This window comes from Podarcis filfolensis (assembly GCF_964270895.1).
Source record: "Podarcis filfolensis genome assembly, chromosome: 8".
Classification (NCBI taxonomy): Eukaryota; Metazoa; Chordata; class Lepidosauria; order Squamata; family Lacertidae; genus Podarcis; species Podarcis filfolensis.
The window spans coordinates 58,741,169-58,755,262 of NC_139611.1; the positions used below are offsets into that span (position 1 = coordinate 58,741,169).

At 47.0% G+C, this 14,094-nt stretch overlaps 1 protein-coding gene across 4 annotated transcripts in view; it reads left to right on the plus strand.

Annotated features, from left to right (window-relative positions):
* ADGRB2 (adhesion G protein-coupled receptor B2) overlaps positions 1 to 14,094 on the plus strand; it is a 162,311-nt gene that overhangs the window by 19,426 nt on the left and 128,791 nt on the right. The window contains exon 1 of one of the 4 annotated variants that reach the window (XM_083625137.1): positions 82 to 101. The exons of the other annotated variants lie outside the window; for them this stretch is intronic. The gene's annotated coding sequence lies outside the window, so the exon portion shown is untranslated. Of the gene's footprint in view, positions 1 to 81; positions 102 to 14,094 lie in introns of those variants that run through there. 4 annotated transcript variants of the gene reach the window in all.

The following is a 14,094-nucleotide window of genomic DNA, read 5'->3' on the forward strand; positions in this document are numbered from 1 at the left end:
TTGTTCATTGGAAACAAGAATGACTACATCTGTGTCTGAGCATGTGCTAAACTGACACGGAATGGAAAGAAGCTGATCTGCACTACCAAGAGCAACTGAACGTAAGTGAGTGGATATGCATAAATCTGGATTAATAAGCAAGGCTCTGGGGTGCAAGGGGTTGCGTTGTTGAAGTGACATGACTTTTGTTTCCTCACCAATCCTGAAAAATGTTGGGATCTTTTTAGTCTTTTAAGTGAAATTGAGGCTTTTGAAGCCCATGGTGGTTGGATGCCTGCTTCCATTCCCACTACCTTTTCCAGTTCTTCCTGGCGTAAACGTTTTTACAAAGGTGGCTGGCAATGCAGAATATTCGCTTCTTTACTTGCCTGGGTTCTTGCAGGGTAAGCAGATGAGCAAATCCTCCTGCTTCTGATCCCCTCTTTGCTGCATCTTCCCTTTGGGGTAACTTCACAACGGGGGAAGCTCAGAGCACATTAAACGGCTTACAGCATCTTAACCAGCCGTTAAGCGATTAAAAGCCCATGTAAAACACTTTGCTTGGCGGCTTAGGCCGGGTTCATGCATGCAAAGGGATGAGGTGGTAGAGGCCTGTGGCAGATAGAATGGACTGTACCACTTCAGACTGCAGGCGGGGAATCATATGTTTAAATGCACCCCAGCAATTTTCTTTTAAGTCACTACTAGTAGAAAAAGAACAGTTTAGCAAGGGATAAGGTAGGATAGCATCTTTGCCCTGGTGTCTTGTCTTGTCTTGTCTTGTCTTGTCTTTTCTTTTCTTTTCTTTTCTTTTCTTTTCTTTTCTTTTCTTTTCTTTTCTTTTCTTTTCTTTTCTTTTCTTTTCTTTTCCTTCCTTCTCTTTCCATGCAAAAATATTGGGGTGGTGAACCAAAAAGACATACAAAAAAACCCCAAAACCTGAACACCAAATTTAAAACATTAAAAGTACATTAAATCCATCTGTACAACCAATACTTGTGTTCTCTGTAAACATGAGTCTTCAAAAATTGCACTTTGCACCTGTGTTCCAAAACAATCCAGTCTTCTTTACCGCTTTGCTCTGCTGCCGTAAATGTAGTCTACGTATTCAGAAGAACTGAGTGGTAAAAGTTTTTCCTGATCCGAAGGCAAAATATTGAATGTCTGAATACAAGGAGGGCCCAGTAGCATCAGGGTGTAGTAGGGTAGGAAATATCTATATCTCAGGGAACCTCAGCCTCTTACTCATTTGGTGGTTATTATTATTATTACTAGCCACCCACTGGCTTCTGGATTTTCCCCAAAGCACTGTTGCAGGTTTTCAAACTCTCCCCTGCACCCCTGAGGACTAGACACTTGTGTTGGAAAAAATGCTTGAATGCTTGTGACTGAGCAGATTTGAGGCGACCCAGTTACCTTAACCTTGGAAAGGTGAAGGAAACAAATAACAGGCACTGAGAGCCAAAGCTGCTTCCCTGCTGAGGGTGATGGGTCTTGCAGTCTCAATATGGGATCTTGTCAGCATTTGCCCCAGCTGTTTGTTTCCAGTTAAACATTAGGAAGAACTTTCTGACAGTGGAATTGAATACCTTTTTTTAAAAAAAACAGAAGTTGGATGGCCATTTGTCAGGGATTCTTTAGCCGAGATTCCTGCATTGCAGGGGGTTGGACTAGATGACCCTTGTGATTCCTTCCAACTCTCTGTTTCTGTGTCTTTGATTCAATGATTCCTTACGCTCTCCAAGGAGGCAGGCCCCTGGAGCATCAGTGAGCATTTGACTCAGGTGCACAGAAAGGCACAGCCTTTTCCAGGTCTAACTTTGGGATGCAGCAAATTCTTCTGCAGCTGCTTATGGGAAGAATTACTCTTGCCCCGCCTTTCACACAGCAGGAGCTCCTTTTGCAAAGTGGCTTTTTAATCACTTGGAAACATTTCAGGCAACCCTTCCTCCTTTACTCCCCCTCTGCCCCCCCTCCCCCGACTTGTGCTTTCGTGCTGATCATCCCAGTGGGCGCCTGAGGCGAGTTTCTCAAGTGGACGACCATGATAATTTCTTAACAGGGTGACCAAGAACAGAATATTATCTCGTTACAGTTCACGGCATCTCCTCATAAAAATAGAACCAGTAAAAAGCATGGCTTGTACTGCCTGTTTATGAGCTTGTACTTTGGCCGTGTCCTCCATCAGGCAGGACGTCTCTCAGAGGCGTCCATCGTCACCCTGGGAGGAAGGGGAGGGGGCAGGAGGGGCAGGGAAGAGGCAGCACAGCCCTGAAAATGGAAAAATTCTGAGAAGTGCAGATTTCAAAGGATTGCTGTGTTTCTGTTATGTTTTGGACGGTTTTGTGTTAAAATGTGATCCAAACCGAATTTCTCCCCCAGTGATGGCACAGGCTTTTCTGGCTGTTTTGGAAACAGTGGCAGGTGAACTCTTCCCCACCTCACCTAATTACAGTGGTACCTCAGGTTAAGTACTTAATTCGTTCCGGAGGTCCGTACTTAACCTGAAACTGTTCTTAACCTGAAGCACCACTTTAGTTAATGGGGCCTCCTGCTGCTGACGCGCCGCTGGAGTACGATTTCTGTTCTTATCCTGAAGCAAAGTTCTTAACCTGAAGCACTATTTCTGGGTTAGTGGAGTCTGTAACCTGAAGCGTATGTAACCAGAGGTACCACTGTACTAGCATCATGCTTTTGAGCTTACTTGAACGAGGCGGAAGGTTGCAGGAATATCCTTTTGCCTTCAAGGATGCAGGAATATCATTTTGCTGGGTTTAAAAAAGGGAATCAGGCCCCTTTGAACATTTGCCTTAAAATATTGAAGCCCCTCAAAGGGAAGGATTGATGTTGGACTCACTGATCAAAGGGCAGATTCTGTTTATGCTGGCTGGCCAGGAAGCTTCTTTGAGGTGCAAACTTGAAAGGCGGTTGCTGAAAGCCACCCATGGGTGGCCATGACTTCTGGCCCTCATCTTTTAGTTTTGGCTCCTGAAGGTGCTTTTTCCTGTGGTTGCTTTTTCATACGTGGCATAGGTGGGGGCTGAAAGCCACCTCAGTGGATAACCATGACCTTCATTCTCCACACTCTTACTAATTTGATTGTGTGGAAAAGAGTCTGGGGAGGAGGAGTCCTAGTGGGCACTGGGAAGGTGGGAACCATCAGGCACCACCAGAGCTCTGCACCAGAGCTGTAGCAAGATAATTTTATCTGTTCAAGATAATTATTAGCTAGTTATGACTGAGCATAGTTTAAAAGTCCCTGCCCTGCTTATGATGAAGTGCTAACAAAGAAATCCCCTCTCCCCCAGCCCTGCTACTCTCTCAACCACTTATGGGTTTTGAAGGAAGTAAAGCTCATCTAATTCTGTAATTTTTCATAGAGCCAGGTTCATAGACAGGTTTTGATGAGACGAGCTCAGTTTCTCCAGTGTTTTTGCACGTGCCTGGATTAAGAACGGATGGCTCTGTCAATTTCATTTTTCTTGAGTTACTTGTTTTTCCAGTCTTTGGTACAGTTCCTCACATAATCTTCAAACAAGTTGTCAACACTTTAGACCACATTTCTTCTAATTTTTGTATGCAATATTGCCTAAAATGCACACTTTTTGCAATATTCTCTCTTTGCAAGATCTGGAGAAGTGTGAATTTCAGAGGGTAGCTGCATTTTAGGCCAACTTTCATTAAAAGGGGAACCAAACGGACTTTCTCTCACTTGTCCACTGAATTTTGCCAGTTTAGGAGAAACTTGCCTTGCCTTCTTGGATGTCACATTTGAGGAATTTCAGTGGAAGAATAAAACAGTTTTTACAAGTCAAACACAATTCACCTGAAGGTGTCTGGGCAGCCCTAACATTTGGGTTGTATCTACCCTTTCAAGCAGGGGCAAAGTACCTCTGTTTTGCAGTGCCCACCCTGAGAACGCAATGGGGAGTCAGCTACTTCTGTGGGTCCACCTGTACCAAGAAGAAGTATTTTACTGCTAGAGTTCGTGAGGGCAGGTGATGCTGCGCGCACACACGAACTTAATTGGTAAGGTGAGGCAGCATCACTTGCATTAGTGTGACACAAGGGGGCGCTGTGCTGCAGACTTTGATGAAACAATTAATGACTGCTTTCTTTGACTTTTTGAATTTAAAGAATTCACAGGACCACTGCCCGTTTTGAAAGCAGTTAACTTTCCCAATTGCTTTTGCACCTTCGGCTTTTGTTTTGTTCCTTTTGTTATGAGTTTGCTCCTGTCTCCTGCTTCAGAGTCAGCCAGAAGCTTCTTGCATGTCTGTCCTTGCCAACTTGGTGCTTTCCAGATGCTTTGGACTACAACTTCCATCTGCCCCAGCCACCATGAGCACTGTAGTCCAAAACATATGGAAAGCACCAGGATTGGGAGAGTGTGATGCATCTCCTCTTACCAATTCTGACCATGATCTGGACAGAAATCTCATGGTGAAAGCCATTCAGATATGGATGTTTGTACCTGTTAGGACTCTTTTGAAGCAGGCATGTAGAGAATGGTTGTAGTTCAATGGTCAAACTGCATGCAGAAGGTCTCAGGTTCCATCATCTGGTAGGGCCAAGAAAGACCCTCTTCTGAGGTCCTGCAGAGCCACTTGTGTTCAATGCAGAGTTGCAGACGATGCTGAGCGACACAAGGGAAATTCCTCTGCAGTAAAACAAAATATCATCTTAATATCTGCTTTGGGAAAGGGATGTAGAGGACATGCTTTGCATGTAGATGACCCCTGGGTTCAGTGTTGACTACACTGAGCTGGATCAGGGTGGTGGACCGTTTCTCATTGAGGGTTCACTCTTGGATAACTGTTTGTCAGTGGTGGCATGGTCACCTCCTTCTCTCTCTCTCTCTCCTGCTCACACAGCTCTCTCTTCAGCTGTGGGGTAGGAGATAGCCAGGAGAGGAGGCCTCTCTTCCTCTCCTCCGCAGGGGAAAGCACGCAGTTGAGCGCTCCAGTGATTCTCAAGCGACAGTAGTGATTGCTGAGCACGCTTAGGAGAAAGCAGAGCGCTTGGCCGCCTACTTCCACCTCAGCACCCCCATCTGCTCGGATGTTTCCTGAGCACCAACGACAATAACCAAGCACTCAGGGAAGACTGGAGCGCAGTAGCTCAGCTGCTACTTGGAGTTCGCCGCTGCCACCAATGACTTCCACTTCGATGGTCTCAGGGAAGGCGAGGGGAGGGGATTCCACCCCCCACACTTCAGCAGCCACTGGCTACTGCACAGATGTTGCTTTTCAATGATTTTATTATTCTAGCACTGAAAGGAAATGTGGTAGGGGGCTGGCAGGCCACTGGAAATGGCTTGGGGGGGGCAGGAGATTCCCCAGCCTTGAGTGAGATGGTGAGTGGCCTGACTCTGTATGAAGCACCTTCTTGTGTCCCTTCTGCTTCATTGGCTTACATGGTGACTGCACAGCCAGTGTGTGGACTCATCCTATTGGCAAGTGGGGTGCCTGAGAGGCAGCCTATAAATGCTGTCTGTGGTATTATAATCTGTGCTGGTCCATTCACATAAACCAGCCTTTGATGCTGAAGTTGCCAATGGCATGCAATCACCAGCCCTTAGTGGCTGGCAGCTGAATAAGTGAATGGATTTCCATTTTTTTAAGACAAAGCATGGGCATTCTCTGGACAGAAGCCATGGCCCACAAAGGTATATCAGCCACCAAATTTATCATCCCTTGACGACTCATGGCTGAATGTGTGAATGGAGTGCAACTCCACTGCAATGCCTCAAGGCAATGTGAGGAGATAGGAAATTTTCAGCTGTGGTAATATAGGAAGGCATTGATTTTCATTCCATCCATCTGCGTCATGGGCAGTGCTGTTTCTGTTCTGCTGCAATTTGGCTTCATCTTGCTGTCTTCTATGGCAGAATTTGCATAATTACATTATCTGTATGTTATTCCACAGCATTTCAAGTCAAAGGCCATTCATTTCAGACCAAAGGAAAAGCAGTACAAATGGAGGGGAAACACCATCAATCAGAAGGTGGTGGACTTCTTTGGAGGTTTTAAAGCAGAGGTTGGATGGCCGTCTGCCATGGATGCTTTAGCTGAGAGTCCTGCATTGCAGGGGGTTGGACTAGATGACCCTTGGGTCCCTTCCAACTCTACAATTCTATTATTTTAATTATGCTTCATTTGCCAACACAAAGCAGCAACAGCAGCATATACTGATCATACTTGCTGGATTAATTTCCATTCTGGACATGGGACAAATAAGTGGCCATCCCCAATTTTCATTCTTGTTTCACTTGCATTGGAACTATTTGGCATCCCTAATTGTTCATAGTAGCATTTATCATTTTGATGACTTTTCACACTTGCAAGGCATCACTCGTTGAAGGGTGGAGCATCCACCGGGAAGGCAGTCTCAGTTTTTGCCCAGGACTGACTTTTCCCCATGAAATGGTGGCTCTGAAGGGATTGGATGACTCTTAACTGTGAAATGGCTGCAATGCAGACCTGGCGAAAGCACCATGCCTCTATTTCACAGCTGGGACAAGGGCCAGCTATGAGTTGCCCAGCAGAAAGGTGGGATAAAATTTAATAATAATAGTAATGCCCTTTCATGGGGTTCTTGGCAAATAATAATAATAATAATAATAATAATAATAATAATAATAATAAATTTTATTTATACCCCGCCCTCCCCACCCAAGACCAGGCCCAGGGCGGCTAACAACCAATAATAAAAACAAGTTGATTAAAATACAACTTAAAAACAAGATTAAAATACAACATTAAAACATTAAGATGCAGCCTCTTCACAGGAGTAGAAAGGAAAAAATAAAGAGGGGGAGGGAATCAAATTGATTCAAAGCCAAAGGCCAGGCAGAACAACTGTGTCTTACAGGCCCTGCAGAAGGAAATCAGATCACACAGGGCCCTGGTCTCATGAGACAGAGTGTTCCACCAGGCCAGAGCCAGTGTTGAAAAGGCCCTGGCTCTGGTTGAGGCTAATCTAACTTCCTTAGGGCCCAGGACCTCTAGGGTGTTGCTATTTATGGACCTTAAGGTCCTCTGTGGGGCATACCAGGAGAGGAACAGCTGTCCCATACAGGAATTGAACCTACAACCTTGGTGTTACTAGCATCACGCTCTAACCATCTGAGCTAGCCGGGCTGTAGGCATGCATGGTTAAGGGTTAAGCTGCCAGTATTTTATTTTAGCAAATGCCTACCATTATGACCTACCAAGAGATCACAAAAGTGTGAGCAAGCTTTTGAGTCCACCAGGGGTCTTTCTCAGGCTGGATGTTGAGCAAAATGTGTAGGTGAGAGCCAGCAAGAAACTGGCTTAGTACACTCCTGCCATCATATCTGCCCTGTTCAAACTCTGATTTCTGTTTCTTAGAAGCGACTGGGAGGGGGTGCGTGTTGTTGTCACAAAGAGGGTCTGCACTTCAGAACTTATCCGCTCCGCCACTGCTTCTGAAGCCTGGGAGCGGCCTTTCATAGGATGTCCCCACCTGACCCGCCGCTTTGCTGTGCAGCTCACAGCTGTTGGGGGTGCAAGGGAGGGTGTGTGTGATGGAGAAAGCTTCCCCTGCGGAGGGCAGCCGAGTCTTTAATGGAGGCTTTAAAAATATCAACAGGAAATTAGTCCCTGGCACCCCCCTCCTGCTCTTTCTTGTCAGCCGGCTCTCCATTATCGCAACAAAACAGTCGCCTTTTTTCTGAAAGCTGCGCTGGGCTGGGATCTCTCTCTGCCTCTCAGTAGTTGTTTGCCTCTGGCTTTGAGAGCTGATGGGGGATTAATAGGAGGGGGATGCTGTGGGGAGCAAGACGGAGGGGTGCTTGCCTTCAGCCCTTGGCGGGTTCATGCAGAGAGGGCTTACGTGCCTGTCTCGGAGCGACTGCACCATTTGGCGGCCTGCCGTGTGTGTGTGTGTGTGTCTTGGGCAAACGGGAAGGGAGATTGAGAGCTTTGCATCAAGGTAATTGAGCTTCCGTGCCGGGAGAACTGGGATTCTGTAGAACTCCGAAACCGCTGTTCAGCTTGGCATGATGTCTCTTATTTTGCATAATGTCCGGTTTCTGCCATTTCAATATAATAATGATTACTCTTTATTATTCTGCTCTTCTGCTTAATGTACCCGGAGTGACACACAGCCATATAACCAACAATGTTTCTCTTCCTAGATTTGAGCATGACTTTGTTGTGAGACTCTCTTTCGTAAGCTGCTTTGCGAACCTCTCAGGGCCTTAAAGCAGGACCTGAGTATACTGAATGGATAACTGGTGTCGGTAAAATACTGTCACAGATCCAGGGTAACAGAGTTTGGGGGTGCACCCATAACTGCCAGAGTTAGGGAATGTTGGAAATTAATACAGTGGTACCTCTGGTTACGTACTTAATTCGTTCCAGAGGTCCGTTCTTAACCTGAAACTGTTCTTAACCTGAAGCACCACTTTAGCTAATGGGGCCTCCTGCTGCTGCCGCACCGCCGCCATTCGATTTCTGATCTTATCCTGAAGCAAAGTTCTTAACCCGGGGTACTATTTCTGGGTTAACGGAGTCTGTAACCTGAAGCGTATGTAACCTGAAGCGTATGTAACCAAAGGTACCACTGTGCATGGTAGAATTTAGATAATATGTGGAGTATTAAAGGGAAGATGCCAGGGCTAGTCTGAGACAGAAGCTGATAAGAATGATAACTCATTAATGGAAGCAAGTCATTAACCCCTCAATGAAAACCATCAACCGGGTAGGAGGCTCCACTGGGTGAGGGCAGGAGGCTGCCAAGTTTATGGGGGCTGTGCCTATAAGGAAAAGGTGTCATTTTACACAAGGCTTCAGTTTTTTCTGGCAAGGGTCTTTGGGAAGGAGAAGGGTGGAGCCACAACTCAAGGCAGAGGCCATGCAGGGCAGAACCATCATGGCAGGTTGGGACAGAGGCACTGAAAAGTTGTGCAGGATGCTTGGACTCCAATGTTGCACTGCTCTGGGGAACAAGCCCCTCTTGAGATGTAATGCTCTGAACTCTCTCCAGTGCAGACCCAGGTGTACAGTGGTGCCTCGCAAGACGAAATTAATTCGTTCCACGAGTCTTTTCGTCTTGCGATGTTTTTCGTCTTGCGAAGCATGGTCCGTTGCAACTGCGCCTCTTCAAGTGGCTTTAAGAAAAAAGCAAACAAACTCGCAAGACGTTTTCGTCTTGCGAAGCAAGCCCATAGGGAAAATCGTCTTGCGAAGCATCGCAAAAACCGAAAAACCCTTTCGTCTTGCGCGTTTTTCGTCTTGTGAGGCATTCGTCTTGCGAGGCACCACTGTAAATATGTGTATAAGAAACCATATTTCTTAAAGACACTACTCTCAATTGTGCCTTGATTTCCCATAGGAAGCAGAACCCTACGCGAGCACCTGGAACCCTTGGGATCTCATGCAGCTATTTGGTGGAGATTGGGGTGGGATGCAGCAATAATTATCTGGTTTTGGGGGATAGGCCAGGGCCCCATCAGGCCACCAGAAATCTCAGCTGACCTTTCTCTCTTCCACCTGAAAAATTAGCTGGCAAAGAATCACAGAATTGTAGAGTTGGAAGGGAACCAAAGGGCCATCTAGTCCAACCTTTGCAATGTGGGAATCACAGTATCGCCCCCACTCATTTTTCCTGCTTTTTAAAAGGGTTCTGAGATCTTTAGGGAGCTGAATTTTGCATCCAGGGCCACGTTCTGTGCACAGAATCCTGGCCCGTGCACAGCCCTAATTGTAGTGGCAAGGGATCCTCAGAGCCCATGTTGCAGCCAAGATGCATACGAACCTCCAGCTACCAAGCCTTCCTCCCTGGTGATGCCTGTGTTGCTTCACTCAAGGCACCTTCCTCCTGCACCTTTTCCTGTGCAGTGTGCTGCCGCCTATCAGTATTCTAAGCCTTGCATTGCATCCCTCCCTGGGCAGGTATAAGGGGATTGTTCCTTGTGATCCAGGCTGTGTCAGATGCCTTTTGCCTCATGCAGTCCCCAGAGTTCCGTTGCTCCAGACATCAAAGGCAAAGGGGATCAAGGAATGTCATGGCTGCAATTGCAGGCATAGGTAACATTTCGGCATCGGACCAGATTGTGCCTTGCGCCCATCCTGGGGGAGTGGCCTGTTGAATGCCCCTTGATCCCCTGGGTCTCCTGAGGGAATAAGCACAAATGGGACTTAACAAGAGAGTGCACAAACCCTGGCTTTAGCCTTTGTTGCAGACAAAACAACAAACATTACAATCACTATAATATCAAGAGCAGTAGCGTATAAATAAAGCAAACAGCAACAAATTCATCAAAATAATACAATTCAATAATTGGAATCCCTGGGGTGATACAGTATCTGAAGTTGTCTCAAAATACAGTTTACAGTAACTGGACAATTCAGATACTTCAGCACCACCTAGCCTGGACAGCTGCCCAACCTCTGGAGAGCATCATGTCAGCCACCCCTGGTGTAGATTTTAGTCTCAGCTGGTTAGGAGGAGGCAAATAATGGCAAGGGAGTAAAGGGGAGGCGCTGGATCCCTTACCCTTGTGGCTTTCTCTAGATCAGCCCACTGACCTACTTGCTCTCACTTCCAGTTCTCAGGATTGTCTGGGGGAGCTGTGTGTGTGCAACCAGTTGCTGCCTAATGGTCCCATGCGTGTGCTCTGATGGAATCCTGCCATTAAAATAAATTCTAGAGGTAGTGCCAAGTGTTCCATAACAGATGTTCCCAGAGCCTCGGATAAAGGCTTGCAACTCCTTCACACAGTCCTGTTATCTGACACAAGTTGAGCTTTTTGCACTGGGGTCAACAGTTCTCTTAATATCTGGCTCCTGCTGCAGCTGCAATGCTAATGGGTCTGTCGCTCAGGTGAGAGCTGCTGAGAGAGATCTGGGCATCCTTCCGGCATTCCGGGTCATTGGGAGGAAAGTGTGGAATGAGACAGCTGCTTGCGCCTGGGGCAGGCTGACCTGCCTCTCTCTCTCTCTCTCTCTCTCTCTCTCTCTCTCTCTCTCTCTCTCTCTGCCTTGACTGTCTTCTGCAGCTACAGAAGGACTGTCAAATCCTCCTCCCTCTGGTTGGCAAAGGGACCCTGGGATTCTGCAGAGGGGAAACCAGAAGACCTGAATTCTGTGCTCGAAACAAGTGACGTAAATTTGCATCTTGTGATTTACATCATTGCATAATTTGTGGGGAGTGAGTGAGGAGGAATTGCACAATTCGGAATGTAGTGTTCAGTGTTCAGTGTTGTGTGTGTGTGTGTGTTGCAGTGAAGAAGGATTTTAAAAGCCTATTTGGGATGAAGGAACATGCAGAGACAGAGAACCATGGGAGAAGGAGCTATGAGGAGTGGGCTGAGCTAGTGTGGCATAGTGGTTAGAGAATTGGGCTAGGATTTTGGAGGCCAGAGTTCAATCCCTAGTCAGCCATGAAACTCACTGGGTGACTTGGCCAAGCCATCATCTCTCAACCTAACCTACCTCACAGGGTTGTTGTGAGGGCAAAATGAAGAGTGGGAGGGAGGAGAAACATGTATGCCAACTTGAGCAGCTCTAGAGAGGACCCTCCTGAGAAGATGGGGGCAGTGGGGGAGAGGACATGAATGTGTTGCACCAGTGGAACTCTTGCCCATGCCACTGTGGATGCAACCCTTTCAAGGAGGTGCCCAGAACCCCAGTTTGGTACTGTGCTGCATGATACAGATTAGGCCCTGTGCTGGTTTCCAAATAATTCTCCCTGGGATGTCTTTTTGGGGTACATGGGTGGGTACTGTTTTCTGCAACTGCACCCGTGGAGGCAAAGAGCAGCTGGGAGGCAAAAAACCCACACAGGGGCCCACTCTGGATCAGCAGCCCAGCCCAGGACCAGGACTCTGTGTTGCTGCTTTCCCTTCAAAATAAAGTGGCTTGGTTTGTTTATTTATGAAATTTCTATTCTGACCTGCCTCCCAAAGGAGCCCAGGGCAGTAAACACAAAAGTGATAAAATGATACAATTATCACATTTTAAACAATTAAAGACATTTTGAAACATATAAAAACCAGCTTGTTAAGCATGCTGTTTGAAAAAGATACAAAACCTCCCTGCTTTGAGTCAGCAAGGGGGCTGCATCACCTGCCTTCGGATTGCGTCCTGGGACTCACTTGGATACTTTCCTTTCGCCATAGGGTTAGCTGACCCTCTTGGCTGCCCTTTGTCACACAGTTCCTCTACAGCAAAGGTAGCCTGCATGTTGCTGGTCTACAACTCCCATCATTTCTGGACCACTGCCCATGCTGACTGCAGGGGCTGATGTGAGTTGGTCGTCCATCAACATGGGGAGGGCCACAGGCTCCCCTAACGCTGCCCTATGGGATTTATCTGCTACCATGCTTTGGATATCCACCCCCCCACCTGGCCAAAGCAGCCCAAAGGCATGTTGAAGGTGGAGCCTGGACCATAGGAGCCAACTCCTAGAGGCTGAGATCCTTCCCCACCCCAATAAAACTTTGAGGGCCCCCCTCAAAGTTGATGGGCATTGCCATTCAAATGGTGTAATTGCACAGTGTCATCTGATTGATTATGTGGAATGGGGCTTATCTGAGCCCCCAATTATTTTATTCTAGTTGCCACCCCCCTGGCCTTGACAAAATGTGGTGGGTTGAGGCAGAGCCTGGGCAGAATCTGGAATGAATGGGATTTTCTTCCAGTTCTTCCATTTGCAAGGCTGAGGCATCCCAGATTTGTAGAATCCCATTAAAAGGCAGCAAATTCTCCATCACTGGCTGTGCTGTTGTTTTTTGCCAAGCCCCAGAGCACCTTTGCTCCAACTCTGCTTACCTGACAAAACATGGCTTTGTTGGTTGGATCCATAGCATGCTCGCTGGTGGGCATCTCTGCTTCCCAGCCTACTGAAGATACTGTACTTAGCAGCGAATGCTTTCCTCCGCCTCAGGGAAGTTGTCAGGCTCTTCCCTGCAGCTAACCAATGTCAGGTAGGCCACTGCGTCTTCTTCCTTGACCTCTTTCTCCCCCCTCCACTGTGCAACTCCTTCTCTCACTGGGCCAGAGCAGGGATCAGAGCAGGCAGAAACGATCCTGAGCCATCAGGAGGAATGACTGTCAGAGGCTTGCTCTGTTGGAACTAATTAAAGCAAAGAGACAAGAAGTTGGGAGAAGAGTGCCCTAGGGGAGCATTTTGCTGCCGCTTCCCCCACTTCATGCAGGCCAGCTTGACAGAGTAGAAGGATGGCAGGATATCCATCTTCGTGGAACAAATTGTGGGGGAGTGGGGTGAGAGAGGGGTCCCCAGCTGTGTGTTGGGTCTAGGCCAGATTTAGACTCAAGACAGGTGTTTCCAGTGCACTGTAGGGATGGATATATTTGTCAATTTCAATTTAGGAATGTAGGAAGTTGCCTTATACAGAGTCAGCCAGTCTATTCAGCTCAGTATTGTCTACACTGGCTGGCAGCAGCTCTCCAGAGTCTTAGGAAGGCTCTTTTTCCACCTCTACCTTGGAGATGTCAGAGGTAAAACCAGGCAAAAGCACTTTGCTGTGGACCCTCTCAACTTCTCATTTTCCAAGCTAAGTTCCGTTGGACACATTTTTCTGCATTAGTTTGTCATTTTTTAAAATAAATAAATTGTAAGATACACATGTTTGTATGCACACATTTTTGCAAGTAATTTTCCACCAATACAATGATATATGTGCCTTTATGCCCACTTTCTCCTAGCATAATTGTGTCTTTTTGTACACATTTTTGGTTGGAGAACTGCGCTGCAAAATTCAGAGAAGTGCAAATTTCAAAGGATGGCTGCAGTTCAGTTTATAGGTAGATTCAGGAGGTGCGAATTGGGAAGGTTTGCATAAAACCTAAACAGAACCAAATTTCTCCACCTTCCCTAGCCCAGGACCCCTGCGATCTGTGGCTAAAGATCCACGAGCAAATGATCCTGCTCTGTTCACCAGCCAAGATCCCATCTCGGCCAGGCCAATCCAGAAGTTTCACACTGCCAGCAAATTTCAGGAGCTGATGATGCTCACCCTTGCTTCCTGTGCTGCCTTGCTGAGAAAGTCCTGCATGTCTGCCATGGAATTATGTACAAAAGCCCAGGTTCAATCCCCAGGTTCCCTAAATCTTGGAGAGCTCT